We start from the raw sequence: 24,915 nt of genomic DNA on the forward strand, positions 1-24,915 counted from the left end.
AAAGGCCATTGAAGAAAACAAGAGGTATTGTTTGTGTCTGCTCCTGATGTTTGCAATAACAAGTTTAGTTACACTTGATATGTCTCTCAACAAGTCTTCACTAACAACCCCCCCCTTTTGGTGATGGCTCACACCCATGCTCAAATCTACTCAAATTGCTGAATCCACCCACCCACCTATTTTCCATTAGTTTCACTATTCTAGGTTGTTCTCACAAAGTTCCAAGGGTCCCCAAGTCCTCCTTGCAATCGGGTTCATGAAATTTGTGTGTTATGCAGTCAAAGGGCTACTAGCCTGTGGAGGGGTAATTGCCACTTTTTTTGCTTGTCCTGCTCAATGATGACTAAAAACTTCCACAAACTTGGTCTGGATGGTGGTTTGGAGGTATTTTCTAACATTTTTTCATGGTCTAGGCCTCTGTTAGTGCAAAATGAGGACTATCCACTATTCGTGGCATAATTGTAGGGTTTTGGAGGGTTTTGAAGTGTAATAACTAGGTTTGCATTCTTGTGCACCTCTTCAAGTGCCTAGATCTTCATAAGACCCCTAATATGTCTTCAACAAATGTCCCCTACCTCTACCATACAAGCATTATGCCAAACACTTGGCAAGCAATTGGAAAAAACCAATAAAATTGCCACTGTCATTGTCAAACGCTACCCTTTTACCAGTCAGCAGTGATTACACCTTTGGACCTACATGATAAAGACTTTGAATTGGAAAATACACCTCAATGAGGTCTACAAGATACTAAATAAGCTTCCTATTACATAGCCTTCTCAGTTACAAGGCTTGGATGATGCATTGAAGCATTCCATGAGCATTTTGACAACACAATTCATAAAAATAGTGAACTCACTGTTTTGTTTACAAAATGAGAATGAATAAATAGAACAAGCTACTCTAACACTTCAAGATTATTCCAAACATCCTTGGCCACAAGCCTAGACCTCTGTCTCATTCATTTGTCCACTCCAAATTACTTTTGGGTGCAAATCTTGAGTTTTTGTTCATGCTACTAGCCAAATAACCAATACTTGCCTTGTATTCACTCAAGTCCTTCTTCCAACCACACTCTTGGAATAAAATAGAGCATATTTATAGTATATACATGAAGTACAACTTTACTAAATCCATTTTGTGGGATCCCAGGCCTGGATTAGTCAAGTGGTGACATTTTAGAACTTCAATCCCTTGACAGGGCAGTGAGCACACAGATTGCAAATAATTTTGTACAATCCAATTTACAAGAGAAACCAATACAAAAATCAACTAGAGAGAATTATACAACTATTATGCACACTTCTCAAAGGTACAGTATGGACTATGGAGCTACAGTATGGACTGTTTCGTAAAGGAAGGAAAAACCAGTCATAAAAGCCAAAATTTCATGATTTCATTAAAAAGATCTTGCTCATGCAATCACCAACCTTATTAATGGAAAAGGGAGGTATTTTTATATTCCATCCAATTATTTATCAAGCCATGTATGGATAGGAGGCTTTCACAACTACATTTTGCAAGAAAAACCCAAAAATGACAACTTTTCTTTCTCAATGAGGCATTTTTGACAATATAACCTTGTCAACTTGTCTAAACAACTTTGATATGCCTAAAAACACTTATCAAACATGTTTCAATGCTTTGGAAAGCATTATAAGACCTTTTTGGCAATTTTGCACATTTTTGCCAAAAATTGTCAACTCAAAGCCTGAAAGGCAAAACTTGATCTCTTGAGCCCAAAATGAGATCAAAACCACTAAAAATGACACAAAAAAACCTAAAACAACATTAACAACCTAACACAAGACATTACAAACATGAAAGCATTAAATACTCAAAAATGGGAGTTTTACTCAATCAGGTGCTTCTGCACCATACTCCCCCAAAAACAAAGAAGTCATGTGACTCCTTGAGGCAGCAAAGAAGAAGGTATTCCAGCTTTTTGAAAGTCAAATTTAGGTATCCATGTGGCCTCTAAGATAGGTTTATCCATCCACTTGATTAGATGCTCCATGTAGGTGTGATTCCTTGTCTTTTTGAGAATCTTGGAGTCTAGAACCTGTTCTGCTTGGGGAAAAGAAAGAGAAGGGAGAGATAGATCAGAAAGGGATTGTGCAACATCTGAAACTCTTTGAATCTCCCCAGGTGGCTGTCCTTTGAAAGCAATCAGATCTGCAACATAAAAAATGGGAGACAAAGAAACATCAGTAGGCAAATCAACTTTGTAAGCATTAGACCCATACTTAGCCAAGATCTTGCAAGGGCCTATTCTCCTCATCTACAGTTTGCTTGGAACTCCCTTTTGTAGCCTTGCCTTGTTCAAATGAACCATCACATAATCACCTATGGAAAACTAATCATCTCTCTGTGTAGCATCCACTCTTGCCTTGACTTTTTGGGAGGTATCTTGGAGAGCTTGTCTCACTTGCTCATGAACCTCCTTCATGGATTGTGCCATGTCATCTGTTGTCCCACTCTTTTGCTACAAATTAGTGATATCCCTCAACTCCATTATACCCCTTGGATGCATACCATAAACAAATTCAAAAGGGCTTTTACTTGTAGACTGGTTGACACTATCATTGTAGGCATACTCTGCTTGATGAATGAGTTGATCCCAACTCTATCCATATTCCTTTGTCAAGCACCTAAGCATGTTGCCAAGAGACTTGTTCACAACTTTAGTTTGGCCATCAGTTTGTGGATGATAAGCTAAACCAAAAGAGAGATTAGTAGCCAATCTATTCCACAATGTTTTCCAGAAATGACCAAGAAACTTAACATCCCTATCTAAAACAATGCTAGTAGGCAAACCATGAATCCTAACAACTTCTTTGAAAAACAAGTAAGCAATGTGACTTGCATCATGTGTTGTCTTACAAGGAATAAAATGAGCCATTTTTCTAAATCTATCAACTAATACAAAGATGCTATCAAATCCTTCTTGAGTTCTAGGTAATCCTACCACAAAATCCATACTAATGCAATCCCAAGGCCTATGTGGAATGGGAAGAGGCTGATATAAACCAGCATTAGAGGAATTAGCTCTTGCTTTCGAACATACCAAGTGCTTCTCAACATACCTCCTGATGTCTCTCTGCATCTTAGGCCAATAATAGAACCTTTGAACCAGCTCTACGGTCTTGTTGAGACCGAAATGTCCACTTGAGCACCCATTGTGCTTCTCTTGAATGAGGTTCTCTCTCATAGAACCTTTTGGAACACACAACTGTCCACCCCTAAATAATAAACCATCTTGCAAAGTGAAATCAGCATATGCACCATGGAAATTATTCTCAAAATCTTGACAAACTTTATAAGCTTCAGCAAAATCATCATCAGTAGGATACATGTCTTTGAAACTATCAATACCAATGCTCTGAACTTGAATCTCATGAATAGTTAACAACCTTCTACTCAAAGAATTTGCTACTTTATTCAATTGACCCTTCTTATGCTTAAGAGTAAAAGTGTAAGCTTGTAAGTATTCTACCCATTTAACATGCCTATGATTTAGTTTATCCTGTGAGTTCAAGAAACTAAGTGCCCGATTATCTGTGTATACAACAAACTCTTTAGGAAGTTTCCTAAGTGCTTGTACTAATGCATAGAGTTCTAAACCATAGGAAGAGTACTTTTTCTTTGCATCATTCAACTTCTCACTAAAGAATGCAACTAGTCTATTTTCCTAACTTAAAACAACTCCTACAGCAATATTACTAGCATCACATTCAATAGTAAAAAGCTTATAAAAACTAGCTAAAATGAGAATTGGTTGAGTAGCTACTTTAGTTTTCAATAACTCAAAACCCTTATTGGCTGCACTTGTCCACTGAAATTTTACCTTTACACCACCTTTGATGGTGTCTAACATTGGAGCACAAATCTCACTGAATCCCCTGATGAACTTTTTGTAGAATTGTGCCAAACCATGGAAGCTTCTGAAATCACTGGCTATCCTAGGAGTTGGCCAATTGGTTATTGCTGCAACTTTAGATTGATCCATTATCAGATTGCCTCCTGATACAACAAAACCAAGATAGACCAATTCTTGCTTCATAAAATCACATTTTTCAAGATCTATGGTTAGTTGTTCATCAGATAACTTCTTCAAGACATTAGCTAAATGCTTCAAATGATCTTCCTTAGTCTTGCTGAAAATAAGAATATCATCTAAATACACAACAACAAACTTGCCAATGAAATCATGTAAAACTTCATTCATGAGTCTCATGAATGTGCTAGGAGCATTAGAGAGTCCAAAAGGCATGACAAGCCACTCATAGAGACCCTCATTTGTTTCGAAAGTTGTCTTCCATTCATCCCCCTCTTTGATTCTTATCTGATGGTAACCACTCTTCAAGTCAATCTTAGTAAAATATTGTGCACCCCCCAAACAATCCATCAAATCCTCTATTCTGGGTATGGGAAATTTGTATCTGATGGTGATCTTGTTTATGACTCTGGAATCTGTGCGAAGTCTCCATGTTCCACCCTTCTTAGGTGCCAACATTGTAGGTACTGCACAAGGACTAATGCTCTTCCTAATCAGCCCTTGGTCTAAGAGTTCTTGTATTTGTCTTGCTACCTCTTTATTTTGTTCAGGGGTGATCTTATAGGCTGCCTTATTGGGTAAAGAGGCTCCAGATATGAAGTCAATCTGATGGATAATGGCTCTAGGAGGTGGTAAGGCTGTAGGTGTACCATCATTGATTATTTGTTTGAAGTTATCAAGGATTTGTTGTACCTCATATGGTATCTCAACTTTCTTTTCTACCTTTTCTTCCTTGGGTTTCACTATGAGTGCAAATCCCACTCCTTCACCTTCTTCTAGTGTTTTTATGAACTCTTTCTCATTCACTAACAAGATGTTAGGTACTTTGTTGTTGCTCTCTCCTTCTTCAATGAGGGATTGAATCTGATAGGTTACTCCATCTTTCTGAAATGAATAGGAGTTTCTTTACCCATCATGGTGTGCTTTTCTGTCAAACTGCCATGGTCTACCCAACAGTAGGTTGCAAGCATCCATAGGAAGGATGTCGCATAGGATCCTATCTACATATCCACCTATGTGGAAATATACCCAGGCTTGCTCATTTACTAACACATGTTGTCCCTTATTTAACCATGTGACCTTGTATCGCTCCTTGTGTTGTATCCTAGGTAGTTTCAATTTGCTTACTACTTCCTCTGATATGATGTATCTGTGGATCCTAAATCTATAATCTCCTTACACACCTTTCCCATGATTTTACAATTAATCCTGAACAATGCTCTTCTCTATGAGACCTATGTACTATGTGGCTTCTTCATTAACACTCTCTTGATCATTAAACTCTCACCATCTTCTGAAGCTAGGTTGTTCAATGCTGAAGTTTTGGTATTACCTCCATCTTCCTAAACATAATTTACCCTCTTTTCACCACCATAGGATGAACTAGGCTTCTCTGGGCATTTATAGGCAAGGTGACCCAACTTTTGATAGTTATAGCACTTCATGGTTGAGAAGTAGGACCCTCTCCCTGGTCCATTAGATCTACCCCTATAGTTGGGTTTTCTCTAAGAATCCCCACTTTTCTCAATAAGTTTAGACTCTCCCTTGGATCATTGATCTATGCTCCTTCCCCCAAAACTACCTCTATTTCCTCTACCATCTCTTCCCCTACCTCTTCCTCTATTATTTTGATCTTGCTTCCTCCTACCTTTCTTTTCCACTTTAAGTGCCAATTGATAGCACTTGTGTACTGTTTGTGGGCATAACAAGCTCATCTCTTTCTAGATGTTCCACCTCAACCCATTCAAGTACCTTGCCACTTTTATGCTCTCATCCTCCACTACTCTGGATCTCATGCACAGTTTTTGAAACTCCTCAGTGTAGCTACTAACATCTAGGTATTTTTGTCTCAAATTTGTCTTTTATTGTGAAGTTGTATTTCATAGTCTTCAGGAAGGTAGGTTTCTTTGATTTTGGTTACCATTGCTTTCCAGGTGGCTAGTGGTTGCTTACCTTCTTTCACCCTTTCCTCTTGGATTAACTTCCACCAAGTTAAGGCTGCCCCTCTTAGCCTTGATTTTTCCACCTTAACCTTCTGTGCTTCGGTTATTCCATCACATTCAAAGTGGTTTTCTAGACCTTCAGTCCACTTTATTAGAGTATCTGGATCCATCTTTCCACTGAAAAGGACCACTCCTTCTAAGGTTTTACCACTCATAGCTCTCAAGGCTTTCAAGAATGGTTCTTGCTCAATAATAGGGTCAGGTATGGGAACCTCATCTTCTATGGCTACCATTCTACCCCTTCAGTCTTGACTTCTACTTAAGCTAGTTTCATTGCTAATTGTTCCAATCTTTCTCCGAGTGCCCTATTTTCCTTTTCTTCATCTTCAACCTTCTTAGCTAATTCTGCATTAGTCACCATGTTTTCCTAATGATCCTTTTCTCCTGAATCTTTCGTTGGCTCTGATACCACTATGATAGGGAGATTGCTAGGAAAGTGCTCAAAAGGCCAATTTGAGTCAAAAGGTCATTGAAGGAAACAAGAGGTATTATTTGTGTCTACTCCTGATGTTTGCAATAACAAGTTTAGTTACACTTGATAGGTCTCTCAACAAGTCTTCACTAACAACCTCTCCTTTTGATGATTGCTCACACCCATGCCCAAATCTACTCAAATTGCTCACTCCACCCACCTACACATTCTCAATCTCTGTTTCAAAGTGCATTAGGAGTCTTCTACATGGACATGTAGGGGCAACAAGGTTTTATTCAAGTTATGATGCTCACAATTTAGTTTAAAGCCCATAGCCTTGGCTTACTCAACTCGCCAACCAAGGGTCAAAACCTCAAAAAGGGGCTACACACTATCCAAGGACCTATTTGCCATCAATTTCACTATTCTAGGTTTCTCTCACAAAGTTCCAAGGGTCCCCAAGTCCTCCTTGCAATTGGGTTCTCACAAAGTTCCAAGGGTCCCCAAGTCCTCCTTGTGTGTTATGCAGTCAAAGGGCTACGAGCCCATGGAGGGGTAATTGCCACTCTTTTTTCTTGTCCTGCTCAACGATGACTAAAACCTTCCACAAAATTGGTTTGGATGGTGGTTTGGAGGTATTCTATAACATATTTTCATGGTCTAGGCCTCTGTTAGTGCAAAATGAGGATTGTCCACTATTTGTGGCATAATTGTAGGGTTTTGGAGGGTTTTGAAGTGTAATCACTAGGTTTGCATTCTTGTGCACCTCTTCAAGTGCCTAGATATTCATAAGAACCCTGATATGTCTTCAATAGATGTCCCCTACCTCTGCCATATAAGCATTATGCCAAACACTTGGCAAGCAATTGGAAAAAACCAATAAAATTGCCACTGTCACTGTCAAACGCTGCCCTTTTACCAGTCAGCAATGATTACACCTTTGGACCTACATGACAAAGACTTTGAATTGGAAAATACACCTCATTTAGGTCTACAAGATACTAAATAAGTTTCCTATTACATAGCCTTCTTAGTTACAAGGCTTGGATGATGCATTGAAGCATTCCATGAGCATATTGACAACACAATTCATAAAAATAGTGAACTCACTATTTTATTTACAAAACGAGAATGAATAAATGGAAAAAGCTACTCTAACACTTCAAGATGATTCCAGACATCCTTGGCCACAAGCCTAGACCTCTGCCTCATTCATTTGTCCACTCCAAATTACTTTTGGGTGCAAATCTTGAGTTTTTGTTCATGCTACTAGCCAAATAACCAATACTTGCCTAGTATTCACTCAAGTGCTTCTTCCAAACACACTCTTGGCATAAAATAGAGCATATGTATAGTATATACATTAATTACAACTTGACTAAATCCATTTTGTGGGATCCTATACCTGGATTAGTCAAGTGGTGACATTTTAGAACTTCAAACCCTTGACAAGGCAGTGAGCACATAGATTGCAATTAATTTTGTACAATCCAATTTACAAGAGAAACCAATACAAAATCAACTAGAGAGCATTATACAACTATTATGCACACTTCCCAAAGGTACAGTATGGACTATGGAGCTACAGTACGGACTGTTTCATAAAGGAAGGAAAAACCAGTCATAAAAGCCAAAATTTTATGATTTCATTAAAAAGCTCTTGCTCATACAATCACCAACCTTATTCAAGGCAAAGGGAGGTATTTTTACATTCCATCTAATTATTTATCAATCCCTTTATGGATAGGAGGCTTTCACAACTACATTTTGCAAGAAAAACCCAAAAATGACAACTTTTCTTGCTCAATGAGGCATTTTTGACAATCTAACCTTGTCAACTTGTCTAAAAAACTTTGATATTCCTAAAAACACTTATCAAACATGTTGCAATGATTTGGAAAGCATTAGAAGATCTTTTTGGCAAGTTTGCACATTTTTGCCAAAAATTGTCAACTCAAAGCCTGAAAGGCAAAACTTGATCTCTTGAGCCCAAAATGAGATCAAAACCACTAAACATTACACAAAAAAACCTAAAACAAAATTAAGAACCTAACACAAGACATTACAAAAATGAAAGCATTAAATAGTCAAAAATGGGAGTTTTACTCAACTAGGTGCACCTGCACCACAACACCTCCTGTTGAGCTTTCCACCTCAATCCCCAACACCACTCCTAAGGCTCCAATCACCTTTGCAAAGGATCACAATACAGTAATTAGTTCTTTGTGTTCAAAATGAATTTACATTATGTCTTTGATGTCTTTAAGGGGTTTGGGCATCTTCAAACCCATCGCCAAGTTTTCCTAAGCTCTCTTTGTCTCTACCTGCTCCAAAATAGGCCTAATTCAATTAGCCCTCCATTAGTGATTTTCAAGGCTTAGTTTAAAATCTCCCTAAACAAGGCCACAAATAAATTTCAGATTCAAGTAACCTTTTTAGATTTGTATACAATATTGAAGAATTGCATCTGGGTTTCCCATATACAGGTGGGAACCAAAAATCTCCTATTTTCAAGGGTTTAGGCCTACCCAGGTGACTCACCAATTTGTGCTTAAAAAGGTTCACCAGTCAAAAAATCTGCTGAATCTAATCATGGATTATTCAAGGGAACTCAAAGGGAATTCTAACAATGGGTCCATTTCTCTTCCACCAATCCACATGTGCTCAGACTTTGGACATCTTCTGTTGTCCTAACTCACTAACTCCTAGCAGTGAGTCTAGGGCTTCATTGCACAAACACCACAAAGGCCTGCAAAACCAAAAAACCTACTCTAATAATATGTATAGACCCTAACCTAGCATTCCATTTGATTTCAATTGGTGCCATCAAGGGATTCTCAGGTTAGAGTCATTTTGCTCTTAAACCCTACTTTGCAAGGGTTTTACACCTAGTTACAGAGAATGAATGAGATCTATGCAACCAAACACACTTAGAACTGCTAATCTACCTTGTTGGAAATATTTTTCAACAAAGTCTCATGCCCTGCAATGATATTCTACTCACAAGTCCATACTAGACCGTACAATGCAACAAAAACCAAGAAAACTATTAAACGATGAAGAAAACAAGATTTGCTTACAACTCAAAAACTTGTTCTTGCATTCCAAATTCTCCAATTGTACAATGAAGTTGATTTTTGCTTATATCCTCATGTTTAAGTTGGTTGAACCAAATTTGCAACACCAATCATAAAAAATGCAACTTTTGCAAAATGTTGAAAAATGTTGCTCGACAACCTTTAGATCTTTTTGACACCTTGGTTGCAACTTTGCACTCAAGTGCATTCCAAGGCTCCCAAAGGCCCTCAAGAATCCTAGAAGACCTAAAAACAATACAATAGACCCCTATTACATGACAAAAATTATCTAGAGTACTACTCCTGTGGTCAACATTAGCATTACAACCTCCTAGGCTGATAGCATCCTGAACACAAATGACAACCAAAAAAATTGGACAACTCAACCATGGATCTACTAAGTCCCAAATGCTTGGTCCATTATTACATCATGAAAGACAACACAAAAACTTTGGAAAAAAACCAAAATTGCATGCTTGGAGTGTTAGGTGCCCTGAACCACATGGTATAAACAATGGATGAATGGATGCAATGGATGTGATTGCAACAAGTCTAAAAGACAATGGAGCCATAGCCTTTACGAATGACACATGTTTACCAGGTTTTCACCACTGTACTTACCCAAGATGCCACTGGAGTGGTTTTCACCATTTGGATGAATGATTTTTCTTTACTATTTTCTTGATTGTTTTGTGTTTTTGTATTTTATTCAAGATTTTTCTGAATGTTTTTGGTATTTTTTGATATTGGAGGAACCTGATGCTCTACACGGTTTATGTATGAAACCTTTTGAGATGCATGTTGTTGACCGGATCTACTAGTGGTTCTGCTTTCAAAGTTGCTAATTGATATGCCCCAAACCCAAAGATGATAGTGATGACATATGGACCTAGCCAATTGGATTCAAATTTGCCTTGGTGTTCTCTGTTTAGTTGATTGTGAGGATTCTCCCTGAGAACAAGATCTCCTACTTCAAATGTGTGAGGTTTGACCCTATGATTGTAGCTTCTTCTCATCCACTACTGATAGGATTTTAGGTGGTTGTAGGCAACTTGTTGCTTTTCATCAAGCAGTTCCAAGTCTTGAAGATGTGAGACTTGGTATTCTTCATCATTTATTAGATTGTGCAAGGAGACCCACAGAGATGTTAATTCAACCTCAATAGGCAACATGGCTTCTACTCCATAAACCAGTGAGTAGGGGGTTGTGCCTATAGGAGTTCAAATGCTTGTTCGATAAGCCCATTGTGTTGGATTGAAATGAATGTGCCAATCATGGCCAACATCATTGACTTTCTTTTTGAGGATCCTCAATTTATTCTTGTTGGATGCTTCGACTTGACCATTGCCTTGTGGGTAATATGGGGTGGAAAAATGGTGTTGGATATGAAACTTCTCACAGAGCTCACAAACATCTTGATTTTTGAAAGGGAGTTCATTATCTATGATGATGGACATGGGTTCACCATACCAATAGATGATGTAATTGGGGATGAATGAGCCAATCTGCTTGTCGGGGACTTGGGTGAGTGGAACGGATTCGATCCACTTGGTGAAGTACTATGTGGCAGTAATGTTAAATTTATGACCATTAGATGAAGATGGATGGATTTTACCCACATGCTCAAGTCCATATTGACAAAAGGGCCATGGTGTTGTGATAGGTTGTAATTCCTATGTTGGGGCATGTATCAGATCTCCATGAACTTGGCACTTCTTGCATTTTCTAACAAAGTAGTAGGAGTATTTTTCCATGGAGGGCCAATAGTATCCGGCTCGCATGATTTTATTTGCTAATGAAGCACTGCTTGAGTGAGTCCAACAAATTCCTTCATGTACCTCTTCCAAGGCTTTTGTTATCTCATCTTGTTCTAAACATCAAAGGAGAGTCATCAAGACTTCATCTGTATAGGGTTTTGGCAATGATGGTGTATCAAATGGTTTGGCAGATAAAGGTTTTTTGTTGGTTGTTTGATTGGTTAGGGGGAAGTGTTTGGTCACATAAGTAAGTGAAAAAATCACCATACCATGGGGAGTTGGAACTAGTAAGGCGACATATCATTTCAGATTCAGGGATATCATAAGCAGGGATCCAAAGCTGTTCTACCAAGAACTCATAGTGCATCGAATTTTGTGGAAGATCCAGGAGAGATGCAATTATAGCGATTATGTCGGCAACTCGATTCTGATATCTTGGTACTTTATAAAATGTGATAGTTGTAAATTATTCTTTGAAACTATCCACCATCCTTTGTTTGGTATACATTGGTGACTTGTTGGATGACCAGCTGGGAATATCCATATACTTGTAGCTATTTTAGATTTCATTGTATGGCCAATCTAAGTCCTATGATCAAGGCCTCATATTCTACTATATTATTTATACATGGGAAAGTGAGTCTGTATGACTTCGGGATACTGTCACCTTGAGGTGTGATAAAAAGAATACCTACCCTTGAGCCATGTCTGGTGAATGAGCCATCAAAATATAGCTTCTAGGGTTGTGTAGCTGTGATCATGAAAGTTATTCATCCGAAAAGTTGGAAATAAGAGTGTGGTCGCCTTTCAGTGGTGCATCAGCCAACTAATCTACAATAACCTCTCCCTTGATAGCTTTACGGTCCACATACTCAATATCAAATTCACTTAGGATTATAACCCATTTGGCCAAGTAGTCTATCAATGTTGCCTTGCTGAGTAGGTACTTGAGTGGATCTATCTTGGCAATAAGTTATACTTTGTGCATTAACATGTAGTGCCTTAATTTGGTGGCTGCCAAGATAATTGCTAGGCAAGCTCGCTCAATAGGTGTGTAATTGAGTTCATAGCCTACCAGTGTTCGAGAGATGTAGTAGACAACACATTCTTTTCCTTCCGTATTATGTTGTGCAAGCAATACTCCTAATGTTGTGGTTGTAGCTGAACTGTATAACAATAGAGATCTGCTTGGATCTGGTGTAATCAATAATGGTGTATTCATTAGGTAGTCTTTAAGCATTTAGAATGCTTGCTAGCATTTTGCATCCCATTGAAAGTGGATATTTTTAGGTAATAGATGGGTGAAGGGATGACATTTATCAACCAATTGTGCAATGAACCACCGAATTGATTGTAGCTGCCCATGTAATGTCCTCAATTGACTGATATTCTTTGGAGGTGGTATGTCCATGATTGCCTTGACTTTTGTAGGATCTACCTCAATGCCTTTACTTTAGACAATGTATCCTAAGAGCTTCTCAGAAGTTACTCCAAAGACACATTTCTTTGGATTGAGAAAGACATGGTATTGTTCCAATCTGTTGAAGATTTTATCCCGTACTGCAAGATGATCCTCTCTTGTTAATGATTTAGCTAGTAAATCATCCACATAATCTTCCATTATGGTGTCCATCATATCATGGAAGATGGTAGTCATGGCTCTTTGATATGTTGCCCCTACATTCTTTAGACCAAATGGCATTACATTCCAACAGTACGTTCCCCATGAACATGTGAAAGCAATTTTCTGTTGATCCTCTGGAGCAATTTTAATCTGGTTGTATTCTAAAAATCCATCCATAAGAGAAAGAATCGCATGACCTATTGTTAGATCGACAATCATGTTGATGTTTGGTAAGGGAAAGTCATCTTTAGGACATGCCTTGTTTAAATCTTTGAAATCCGTACAGATACGGATGCCCCCATTAGGTTTACCAACAGATACAATAGTGGAGATCCACTCTACATAATCAATTGGTCTGATGAAACCAACATCCAAGAGATTTTTAAGTTCAACCTTGACAAGAACGACAATCTGTGGGTGCATCTTTATGAGCTTTTGTTTGACAGGTTTATCTCCTTCTACTACAGTTAGGTGACGCATGACCAAATCTAGATCTAAGTCGGGCATGTCTACATAAGACCATGCAAAGTTGATTTGGCGCTTCTAGAAGAATTCCACAAAATTTGGTTGTTCTTTTGGAGTTAAAAGACATGCCAAATATATTTTGTGAGGAGTCTCAGGGGTCCCCACATTGAATTCTTTTGTTTCTTCTATTAGGATGGTTGATCTCTCTTGATTTGTACTAAAGGGGAGGATGTGAAACCTTTCATCATTAGGTGCCTCGAAGAAATTTTCACCTTTGGATACACTCTTTGTTTTTACTCTTTTGTGATCAAAAAGTGCCACCGTGTGCTTTTCACTAGAAGATTCATGCTTTATTGTTATATTTTTGCAGTTGAAAGGTCTGGCATATGCTCCAAAGTATGTTGCGCTATTAAGTTCAATGGAAAACCCAACTTTATGATCCCCGCTTGGTATGTTATCCCATAATTCTATAAAGTCTATGAGTGCCTCATCATTTTGGAAATGGTCAAGGCATGGGGGATTTGGCTGGTTCCATTCAATGAGTTCAGGATGAATGATAGGCATTACTTCATCGATTAAGTTGAGTTCATAGGAGGCATCAATGAGGGTTAATATGGAGGCGTGAAGTTCATCGATGGTACTCTCCTTGTCAGATTCAGGTGCAGGATTTGACATAGGGACTGTGGAAGTTTCTTCTAGCTCAGGAACGCAAAACGTTTTAATCCTTGCTTCTCCATAAATAGGTATATCCTGACGAGGTGGTGGAGGTGATGTTTCTTCCTCATCTGAAGTACTCAAATGCATTGAATCCCATTCTCACTCATGTGAGTCTGTCTCAGAATCACTCTCTAGCATCTTATTACTATACCAAGCTGGGATGTCTTTTAAATTGAATAGTGCATTAGTTATTGGCTTATGTACTTTTGGAGGTGGGGTTGTCGGTGTTGCTGGTGTTGCTAGTGCTATTGGTGTTGTTGGTGCTACAAATATAGTCAAGGATTGCATCCTTGGAGTAATTGGCTGATACACAGATTTGTTGGGTTTTCCTTTGAATTGAAGCTTAGGAACAGATTCTCTGTGAAAACCTACTCCAGTTTTATCTCTTGGTTTTAACTCAGGTTGTAAGGGCTCTTGTCATCCTTGCTTGCATGGTCCCAAAGCACTATGTCCATCATAGCCCATTCTTTGCATTATAGTGAATCCTTTGCCATATTTGTCAGTGGGGAGCTTAGCCTTTGGGCTTTCTTTGGTGAGAGGGTTTGCGTAGATCCATTCTGCTAGGTCTTCATCCATGGTTTCCTCATCTTGGTTTTTACCAGGTGTGAATTGTGCCAAAGTGCAAGTTCTTTTGGCTAGCAGTGTTTGAAGTAAACCTTGGGGTTTGCCGTGAGTAACTGCCCAACACAAAAGAGTTGGCTAAGATTATATTCACCGAGACCTTCCTCAGCCATTTTCATTTTCAATTTCTCTTGTTTTGGTGTAGGGGTTGTTAAGGTAGAAAGAGAGGCTGGATTAACATATGATGAGGAAGGGATAACTTCCCTATTGTTAGGTATGGTGATCTCTAGCTGATGGTGAATATTATTACAATATACAAATGGATTAGCATCACCGAGGATTGTAATTTCTACCCCATTATATGGAAACTTGATACATTGGTGATAGGTAGATGGAATGGCTTGCATGGCATGTATCCAAGGTCTTCCTAACAAGATATTGTATGGCAAAGGAAGGTCTATAACTTGGCAAACTATATGCTTCACCACTAACTCAACCTTGATGGGTAATATAACAGCTCCTCTAGAAGAATGTTCTGCATCATCATATGCTTTGATGGTTATTTTCTTGCTGACATCCATTGATTTTGTTGCATAACCCAATGTTGTGACTAACTGCAAGGTGCATATGTTTAAGCCAACTCCATTGTCAATCAAGACTCACTTGATTCTATGTTGGTTTACGAATCCTTCAATATGGAGGGAGGCATTATGGGGTTGTTGGAAGGATGTGTTGTCACTTTCGGTAGAAGTAAGACATGGGGATGACTTTAAACTACCAGCCATGGCTTGAAACTGATCTGTGTTGAGGTTGGTGGGGACAGATGCTTCTTGGAGAGCTTGATCCAAGGTTGTTTTATGTGAGGGGGATAAGCATAAAAGCTCTAATATGGAAATGAGGGCTAGCATCTTATCCAATTGCTCTACAAGATTATATTGTTTGGGGAGGGGTGTCATTCCTTGTGGTGTCACTCAAATAGTAATCTTTCTATGACATGTAACAATGTTGCATGTAGGATTTGTATCTTTTATGGTAAGAGTTGCAACTTGTTCATCTGCATCATAAAGGTGATTCATAGTATAATTGTATGTGACTTGTGTGTAATTGGTTGTGGTATCTGTGTTTCTCCCTAAGGTGGAAGGACCCCTTTGATCATGTGATGGAACTCGATTCTTGAACATTAAGTGATCATCATTGGATTTTTTGGGGTCATATCCCTCAATTTTCATTTCTCCTTTATCAATAAGATCCTAAACAAGATATTTTAACCGATGGTAATTGCTTATTTTATGCCCTCTTCCTTGGTGAAATTCACAATGTTCATGATCTCGCCACCATGGAGGCTTGACTTGAGGATCATAATTGGATATTTTTGGTAAGGTCACAAGATTGGAGGATATTAATTGGCATAAGATCATTTCAATAGGTTCCTCTAAGGGTGTATATGTGCATTTTGGCTTGTAGTTTTGTTGCTTTCATTTTGGTTCCTCTTGTTGTGTATTGTGACCTTGATTTTGTGGATTATTGATGGTGTTGTTGTTAGGAGGGGGATTTTGTCCTGCAAACCTACCCAGAGGTTGTGCAATTTTTGTTGTTCTTGCATCCACTATCCCATCACTGACAATGTTCTTGTTTTTGTTCCAAAATTTTGGTTTGTCACTATTATAGTGTGGATGAGGACCATCTTTGTTTTCATTATAAATTTTGATAAGTCCCTTTTTTATGAGGGCTCTTTCACATTTGAGCATTGAGTTATCATTTCTTCAAAGGATTCTATGCCCTTCATGTCCAAATGAAATTCCATTTCATCATTTAAGTTAGAAATGAAAATTTCCACTAATTCTTGCTTAGGTAGATGAAGGGAGTGTCTACTAGACAGTTGTCTCCACCGTTGTAGGTAAGTTGAGAACAACTCCCCTAGTTTTTATTGTGTTGCACAAATTTACCATGGTGACGTCACATTCTATGTTGTGTGCATAATGAGCGATGAATTTTTGGACCAGTTCTTCAAATTTTCTAATACCACCAGGCAATTGTGAAAACCATTGTGTGGTTGTGCCTCCAAAAGTTTGAGGAAAGAGGCACATCAAATATGTGTCCTCATAGGCCACCTCTAAGCAAATAGAGTGAAATTCTCGCACATGGTCCCTAGGATCTCCTTTACCTCTATATTTTTCAAATTTGGGTGTTTCAAACCCTCATGGAAAAGGTGGCATAAGCATGTTCTTATCAAAGGCATAGGGACAAATGTCATTAAGTGAGAATTGATTGGTCTTCACACCACTATTCAGTTGTTGCACGATATTTTCTACTTGTTGCCTCAACATGTCTATTTCTGAAGGAGGAGGAGGAGGTGGAGGATTCCCTTGATGATTACGGTCATAGCGGAAGCAGCCTCTACCTCCTTCACCATCATGATGGCTATGTTACTCGGATGTTTATCATAATTCTATTGTATCAAAGGTGGAGGGAAGTTTGGCATCCTCTTGAGCGAGTCTTAAGAAATGAGCATTGGAATTGTTTCTAAGAATTTCATCAAAGAGTCTATTGAATTTTGGATTATGTTGTGCTCTTTCTATATATTATGGAGTTGGACTGTTGGTTTCTTCATCATTAGTGCCTCCTCCAAAGGCCTCATGAAAATTGTTGAGGTTTTCTTCCTCCTCTTCAACTTTTGGTTGTCGATTTCTCATTGATCTTGTTTGAGCCATGTTTTAAAAGTTGATGTTTGTGAAAATGACTATGAGGTGGTGATGAAATGTTTGATGGAAGACAAGTTTTTGTGAAATGTTTGGTAGAAGATAGATCTCTAATACTGAAGGTTGGATGTCAACAGAGTTCTTTGTGAATTTCTTTTATGTTTTTCAACAATTTGATGCGATGAGGTGTAGCAAGGTTTGAGATGTGTTACAATCCAAGCTACCTAGTAATGAGAGGATGCACTCATAAACTAGTTTTAACCTATCTAGATGTGTAGAAATGCCTCGTGGGATGATTGATCCTAGATATAGAGACACTCTAAAATGATTTGTTGGTTTGTTTAAGCAATATCTGTAAGGACTAAGGACAAGACCTCTTTGTGTTGAGAGTTGAGTGAATTTGTGATTTTTGAATGTGAAAGTGGGTAGGATATGTGTCTCAATAAAATTCTTCCATTATGAAAAAGGTTTCTACTTCTTCCTCTCTTACAGGGGTTGGTGGTTCCTCTCGAGTTTCATTGTATATGATACAAGTTTTAGGAAAGAAAGCAGGATTGATCTTGCCACCTTTGTTCTTGTGATAATCAAAATCTCTATACTGAGTGAAAGCTCTATTTCTCAAAGGCTCTTTGTCAAATTTGTTGGATCTTCCCTGAAGGTACAAGTGCATATGACACAAGAATACTCTATCTAAGAGAAAGAGTTGTCTATTGATATAGAAAAAAATTGTTTTCTTGATAAAACCCTTTGAACCAAGTTGTCTCTTCTTCAACTTGGTCTTTTGATGAAGATTTATTTTTCTCAAGATATGAGTGATGGTCATACAAACTGAGATCAATGTTCCAATTATTGATGTAGATTTGTTTATCAATGTTGATGTAGATTTGTTGGAAATTTTGATGTAGATTTGTTGGATGGATACTTTGTTTCATTTTTTTTTGAACCCTTTGATAAGAAAACACAGCAAGCGTACACACATATAATCTTTCCCCTTTTCAATAAAGGCACAACAAGTGTGGCTCTAAATCAACCCAATCACAAACTTTTTGACCCTTTATAAATGTATGTAAGTTCTCAAGGCCTAAAGTCGGCCCAAATTTTTACTGGTCTGAAACTAGATGAAGCCAACTCAAACACTTTTTATCCCTAAGGTCATGGCCAGTTGCGATATTTTTAGCCCACATCTTGATATTTCTTCAACTTTGGTACTACATACCTTATGTATCCCACCATGGTAGGAAAGGATGTGATATGATAAGTCTTGTGTGAGCATAACAGATAGATAATCCCTATGATGGGGGAGTCACCACTTTCATTAAGCTACAAGTAGCCTTTCAAAAATCCCTGTTTCTACTCAAAGAAATATGTGTGGTGAGTATCTTGGGAGCAAAACCATCTATGCTCTTGCACTAAAATTTTCACAAATATCCTTAATCAATAGAACATGTGGGCTTCTAAAATAAGAGGTGTCTAGTAATGTTCGATGTCTTTGGAAGTAAGTTCATTCGACAGTGACTCACTTAAGAGCCTTGTAACTCATGGCGGGGCTCATATGTCCTTTCGAAAAGTTACACTGTAGGAACAACTACACCCAAGGCTATAGCTTTTGCTCTCACCTGATTTCTATAGCAGCTCAAAGGATTTACCGCACAAGGTCATCCCAAGAGTGATGTGTCTCTTGACAGACCTCTCTTAAAAATAGAAAATTTAGAGCATTACTAACACTTTTCTCTTGCACCTAGGACCACGAGAGCTAAGGGAGAGGATAGTGTGTGTTAGAAATGGGACCACTCTACAAATTTGCACAAGCGTGCCAAACACAAAAGACACTTGTTCTTTTTAACCTTTTATTGCAATGTGATCTATTTGCTACTTGGAGATGTTGCTCTAACAACCATGGTGTTCTTTTTAGCCAAGATAAAAATTGTTTTGGACACTTGACAAACTAAAAATAAACTTGGTCAACAAAATGAAATCGTGTAGCCTTTGTAGCAAAAAGTGTAAATGTGAGATTCTTTTTATGCACCAAAGAAAATGAAGTGGATTTAAGTGCACCAAAAGAGTGAAGTTGATTTTAAAATCCCTTTGTTTGAAAACAAGAAAGGTGAAATTTTTTTAAGCACCGAAAGTGAAAATGAGATTTATTTTAGGTGCACCAAAAAGACTATGAGGTTCATTTTAATCCCTTTTGTTTCAAAAACATGAAAAATTAAGTTTGTTTTAAGCACCAAAGTAAAAGTGAAGTTTATTTTAGTTGCACCAAAAATATTGTGAGGTTAATTTTAATACTTTTGTTTGAAAAACATGAAAGATTAATTTTAAACTCAAAGACAAAAAAAATGCTTCTAATTTAACTCCTCCAAAACCTGCAAGAAATTGTTAAGAACTTGCAAATAAATAAGTTAGTAAAATCCCAAATCCCGATGTGGGCTTCCACAAGCCTAAATTCAAGTTTTCAGTTACAACTTTGAGCTCTCTTGAACAAAAGTGTTATTCTGTGAGAACACATAAGCACTTCTTCGGACAAAAGCATCGAAGTACTCACAAAAGCACAACAATATTAACAATAACGCCAACCTATTAACAAAAGCACTAATGTAAAATGTTTGACAGAATTAAAGACTGACTGACAGAGAGCGCAAAAGTGCTAAATTATTACAACAATGCTAATTAATGCGCAAAAGTGCTAAAACTGTTGTAGTCACATAAATCTGTCCACTTAATTAAATGAATACTTAGTATTTATTTGATTATTTAACCATCAATTAATAATTAATTAAATTAATATTTAATTAATTCATCTTAACCCTCTTCTCCTATTAATTAAATAAATTATTCAATTTATTTGATTTAATTCACTTAACCAAATTCAGACCATTAATTAAATAAATAAATCATATTTATTTAATTAAATATTCTCTCACATTTAAATAAATTAATATTTATTTAAATCCCCCAAAATCCCACCTCTCACATTTAAATAAATTAACATTTATTTAAATCACCTTTATCCTCTACCCACTTGCATTTTCCTATAAATGCAAGTTGCACAATTATTTTAAATAAATAATTTATTTAAAACACCTTTATTCTCCACCCACTTGTATTTTCCTACAAAAGCAAGTTGCACAACTATTTTAAATAAATTATTTATTTAAAATCCTATTTATCCTCACCCACTTGAAACCTTTAATGGTTTCTCTTAAAGTATTCAAACTTGATGGCTTTAAAGTCTTCAAACTTGATGGCTTCCTTCTATAGTCTTCTTAAGACTTTAATGGTTTTCCTTAAAGTCTTCAAGCCTTTAATGGTTTCCCTCAAAGTCTTCAAGCATTTTAATGCTTTATCTTCATTTTTCTCATTTAAATAAATTAATATTTATTTGAATATTTATCCAAATGCAAATTACACCATTTAATTGAAATAAATGATTTTATTTTAATTGAAAATACCAAAATTTCTCCCACTTGCATTTTCCTACAAAATCCACTTGCATGCCTAAACCCCTTCTAGAATTTTCTAATCACTTCTAAATAACCTAACCCCTTTTCTAAACTTTGTCACATTCCTAAGCAAAAGGGAAGTCACTTCTCAAACCCTCAAAGTCTTTGATAACCATTAAAGGCTTCCAACCTTCAACCACTAAATGGCTCAAAGTCTTTGATAAACATTGAAGGCTTTCAACCTTCAACCACTTAATCCCCAAAGTCTCCAATAACCATTAATGGTTACCTCAAACCCTCCCACATGGTTAAAACATTTGTTTTGACTCAACCTCTACCCAACCCAAAGGTCTCATCAGGCCATTAATGCTTTGACCATGATTATCTCTTAAACATTTGCACAAAGGTTTATCCTTGGATTAACTCTTAATCCAGTGGGTAATCTTAATTTGGACTTGACCCTTAGCCTCTAGATAACCATGAGGTCTTCTCAGGCCTTTAATGCCTCTAACCTCTTCTCTCAACCCAATCCTATGTTGACACTTGTCACCATTTTATTGGTGCCAATTGTGCACATGGATCCCCAACTTTCAAACTTGGCCCTTGATTAAACCATTCAATCTTAACCCTTCATTTCCCCATTTCTTCTATAAATAGAACCCTTCTCCTCAAGCAAGAAAGAAGCATTTAGAGTATTGTTGTTATACTGGCATTAGCATAGAGCTTTTTCATAGCATCACTATCTACTCTTGCATAGTATTTGCTTATCATATTCAACCATCTTGAATCTCCATATGGCATCCATGGTTAGTGCTAAAACCTGAGAGCTACACTCATTTGGGACTTGGAGAGGAGACGAACAAGGGAGGAGAAACTATGAGCATCTTGATTAGTTATTTTATTCTATGTTTATATGCTTTCTATTTCATGCTTAATATCTCTCTTGATATGCCTGTTTAGGATAATCTTTTGTTGCTAACACTAATGCTTGTTTCTTGTGCTCTTGTGTGTGTTGTCATCAAACAGATTTTCTAATCCTTTTTGCAGAGCATCATTTGGTGAACCCGACGTGAATCCAAACACCAAAAAGATCAACTTTTTTTTTTTTTAACCAATAACATGTTTGAATGTTGAAAATGTCACACAGGTTGCGCTTTTGACACTGTTTTGGTACGTTTGACATTATTTTGGCACTATTCACCTTGTTTTAGTGCTTTTTCCTTCTCTGTCTTTCCCTTTCTTTTAGTGCGTTTGTGTTAAATAGTGCCTCTGTTCAAACGCAGACTAGCGCTATTGTAACAAAACATTGTACAAATCACCTTGTAACCAAAAAAAAAAAAAAAACCAAAAAAAAAAAATTAGGCTTGTAGAAGCCCACCAAATAGGCAAATTTTACTAACTATTTTTCTCTTTTGTGCAGATTTAAATTAGATTAAAAAGTAGATTTATATTTTTTACTAACTTGTTTTTTGAAGTTGGTTTTAAAAATGAATTCACTTTTTATTTTGGTTTAAAATTAACTTCACATTTCAAATTTGGGCTTTTAAAAAAAGAATCATACATTTGTTTGGGGCTCTTAAAAAGAATTTCATTGTTCCAAGGTAAAAAGAACCACAAACTTATACAAAAACAACTTTATTTTTTTTTTGCAAGTTAGGAAACAAACTTCGTTTTGGTGCTTAAAATCAACAAGGCAAATTTTATTTCTTGCATCAAGATAAAACTCACAATCCACACTTCCATTTTTGGTGCAAATAAAATTCACAATCAACTTGTCTCATTTTTAAAGCAATTTTACTTCATGCAAACATGTTTTTCATTAAGTTGACCAGGATTTTCAAATTCTAGTTTACTCAAACAATTGCCTTTGAAAATTAAAAAGAACACCATGATTGTTGGAGCAACATCTCCAAATAGTTAGATCACATTGCAATGATAGATTAAAAAGAACAAGTGTTTTTTATGCTTGGCACACTTGTGCAAAGAGTTGGTCGAGTGGTCCTACTTCTAACACACACTATCCTCTCCCTTGGCTTTCGTGGTCCTAGGTGCAAGAGAAAAGTGTTAGTAACACTCAAAATTTTATCTTTTTAAGAAAGGCCTGCCAAGAGACACATCACTCTTGGGAACGACCTCGAGCGGTAAATCCTTCGAGCCGCTATAGAAATCAGGTGTGAGCGAAAGTTGTAGCCTTGGGTATAGCTGTTCCTACAGTGTAACTGGCCGAAAGGACAAATGGGCCCCACCACTGGTTACAAGGCTCTTAAGTGAGTCACTGCAGAATGAACTTATGTCCAAAAACATCGAACATGACTAAACACCTTTAAGTAGTAGCCCACCCATTCTATTGATTGAGGATATTTGCAATATAATTTAGTGCAAGAGCATAGATGGTTTTGCTCCCAAGATACTCACCATACATATTTCCTTGAGTAGAAACATAGCTTTTTGAAAAGTCACTTGTGGCTTGATAAAAGTGGTGACTCCCCCATCATAGGGATCATCTATTTGTTATGCTCATGCAAGACTTAGTATATCACATCCTTACCTGCCAAGGCGGGATTCATAAGGTATGTAGTACCAAAGTCGAAGAAATATCAAGATGTGGGCTAAATTTATCACAACTGGCCATTTGACCTTAGGGATAAAAAGTGTTTGAAGTGTGTTCATTTTAGTCAAGACCAAGTGCAAATTGAGCCGACTTCAGGCTTTGGAAATACACCTTAAAATACATCTAAAGGAAGGGTCAAAAACAAGTCCAACGATTGGGTTGATCTAGACCCATACTCATTTGTGCCTTTGAGGCAACATTCTTGTGTTTGTGTGCTTGCTTTGTTTTCTTGTCAAAGAAAAATCAGAAAATCAATCCCAAAAACAAAGTATTCATCCAACATTTCTCAAAAACAAACAAAAATACCAAAAACAAAGTGCAAACAACAAAGAGACAAATTTTATGACCATTCTTCACATCTTGCGAAAGAAGAAGTGTCATCAGAATATCAACTTGAAAAGGAGACCATTAAGCTCAAAGGCTTTGATCTAAAGGAGGAAATTCTTCTATCTCAATAGACAAATTTTTGTCTCACATAGAGTCTTTCTACATCGCATGCGTCTATAGCTTCAAGGTAAAACAAACGAGTTTGATTCAGAATCATTGAACCGTAGAGCTTTTATGCAATATAGAGCTCTGAGTTATCACAAAAATCAAGGAGGAAGGATTAATCCCAACTTCTTCCCAAACATCTGTATCACATACAACACAGCTCGAGAAATACCTCCAACACCTAAAAGGGAAGAGGTAGAGTTTGTCCCATTCGTAACACAAAGTTTTTATTGAAAGTTGAAAACGTTTCATCTATCATCTCACTCATACATCATCACTTCATCATCAATCCATCCCAACTCTCAAAACATTAAGAGGTTCTTGTCCCAAGATTCCTTTTTAGATATTGCTTGAAATCAAACACATCACATCACTTTTTAGATTGTTTCTACATCTAGGATAAGCTCATCCTAAGAGACACATCTACGCAGGTTAAAACTAGTCCATGAGTGAATCCTCTCATTGCTAGGTAGTTCAATCTGTAACACATCTCAGATTTCTCTACACCTTATCACATCAAATCTTATCAAACAAGCAAGCAATTCGAAGAAGGAATTTCGGTTACATCTACCTTTAAAAGTGTTAAGAGATCCACATGCAACACAATTCACCAATCATCAAATCTCTCATTTCATCAACAACTCCTCATCATTTTCACTCAACTTCAACAAAGACTCATAAACAAAATGGCTCAAACCCAATCACAGTCAAGACAACGAGAAATAGAAATGGAAGAAGAAGAAGAGGACAATCTCAATGAATTTCAAGAAGCACTTGGAGGAAATGCAAATGATGAAAACCCGAGTACTCCTACTCCTGCAACAATAGAAAGGGCTCAACATAACCCTCTCTTTAATAGACTGTTTGACGAAATACTCAGGAGCAATGCGGATGCTCACTTCTTAAGACTTGCTCAAGAAGGAGCAAAACTCCCCTCTGACTTTGATCTTGCCCAATTAAGACAAGCATTAGAAAGACAAAGTCGCCATGAGGAGGA

This window comes from Cryptomeria japonica, chromosome 4 (assembly GCF_030272615.1).
Source record: "Cryptomeria japonica chromosome 4, Sugi_1.0, whole genome shotgun sequence".
NCBI classification, from domain to species: Eukaryota; Viridiplantae; Streptophyta; class Pinopsida; order Cupressales; family Cupressaceae; genus Cryptomeria; species Cryptomeria japonica.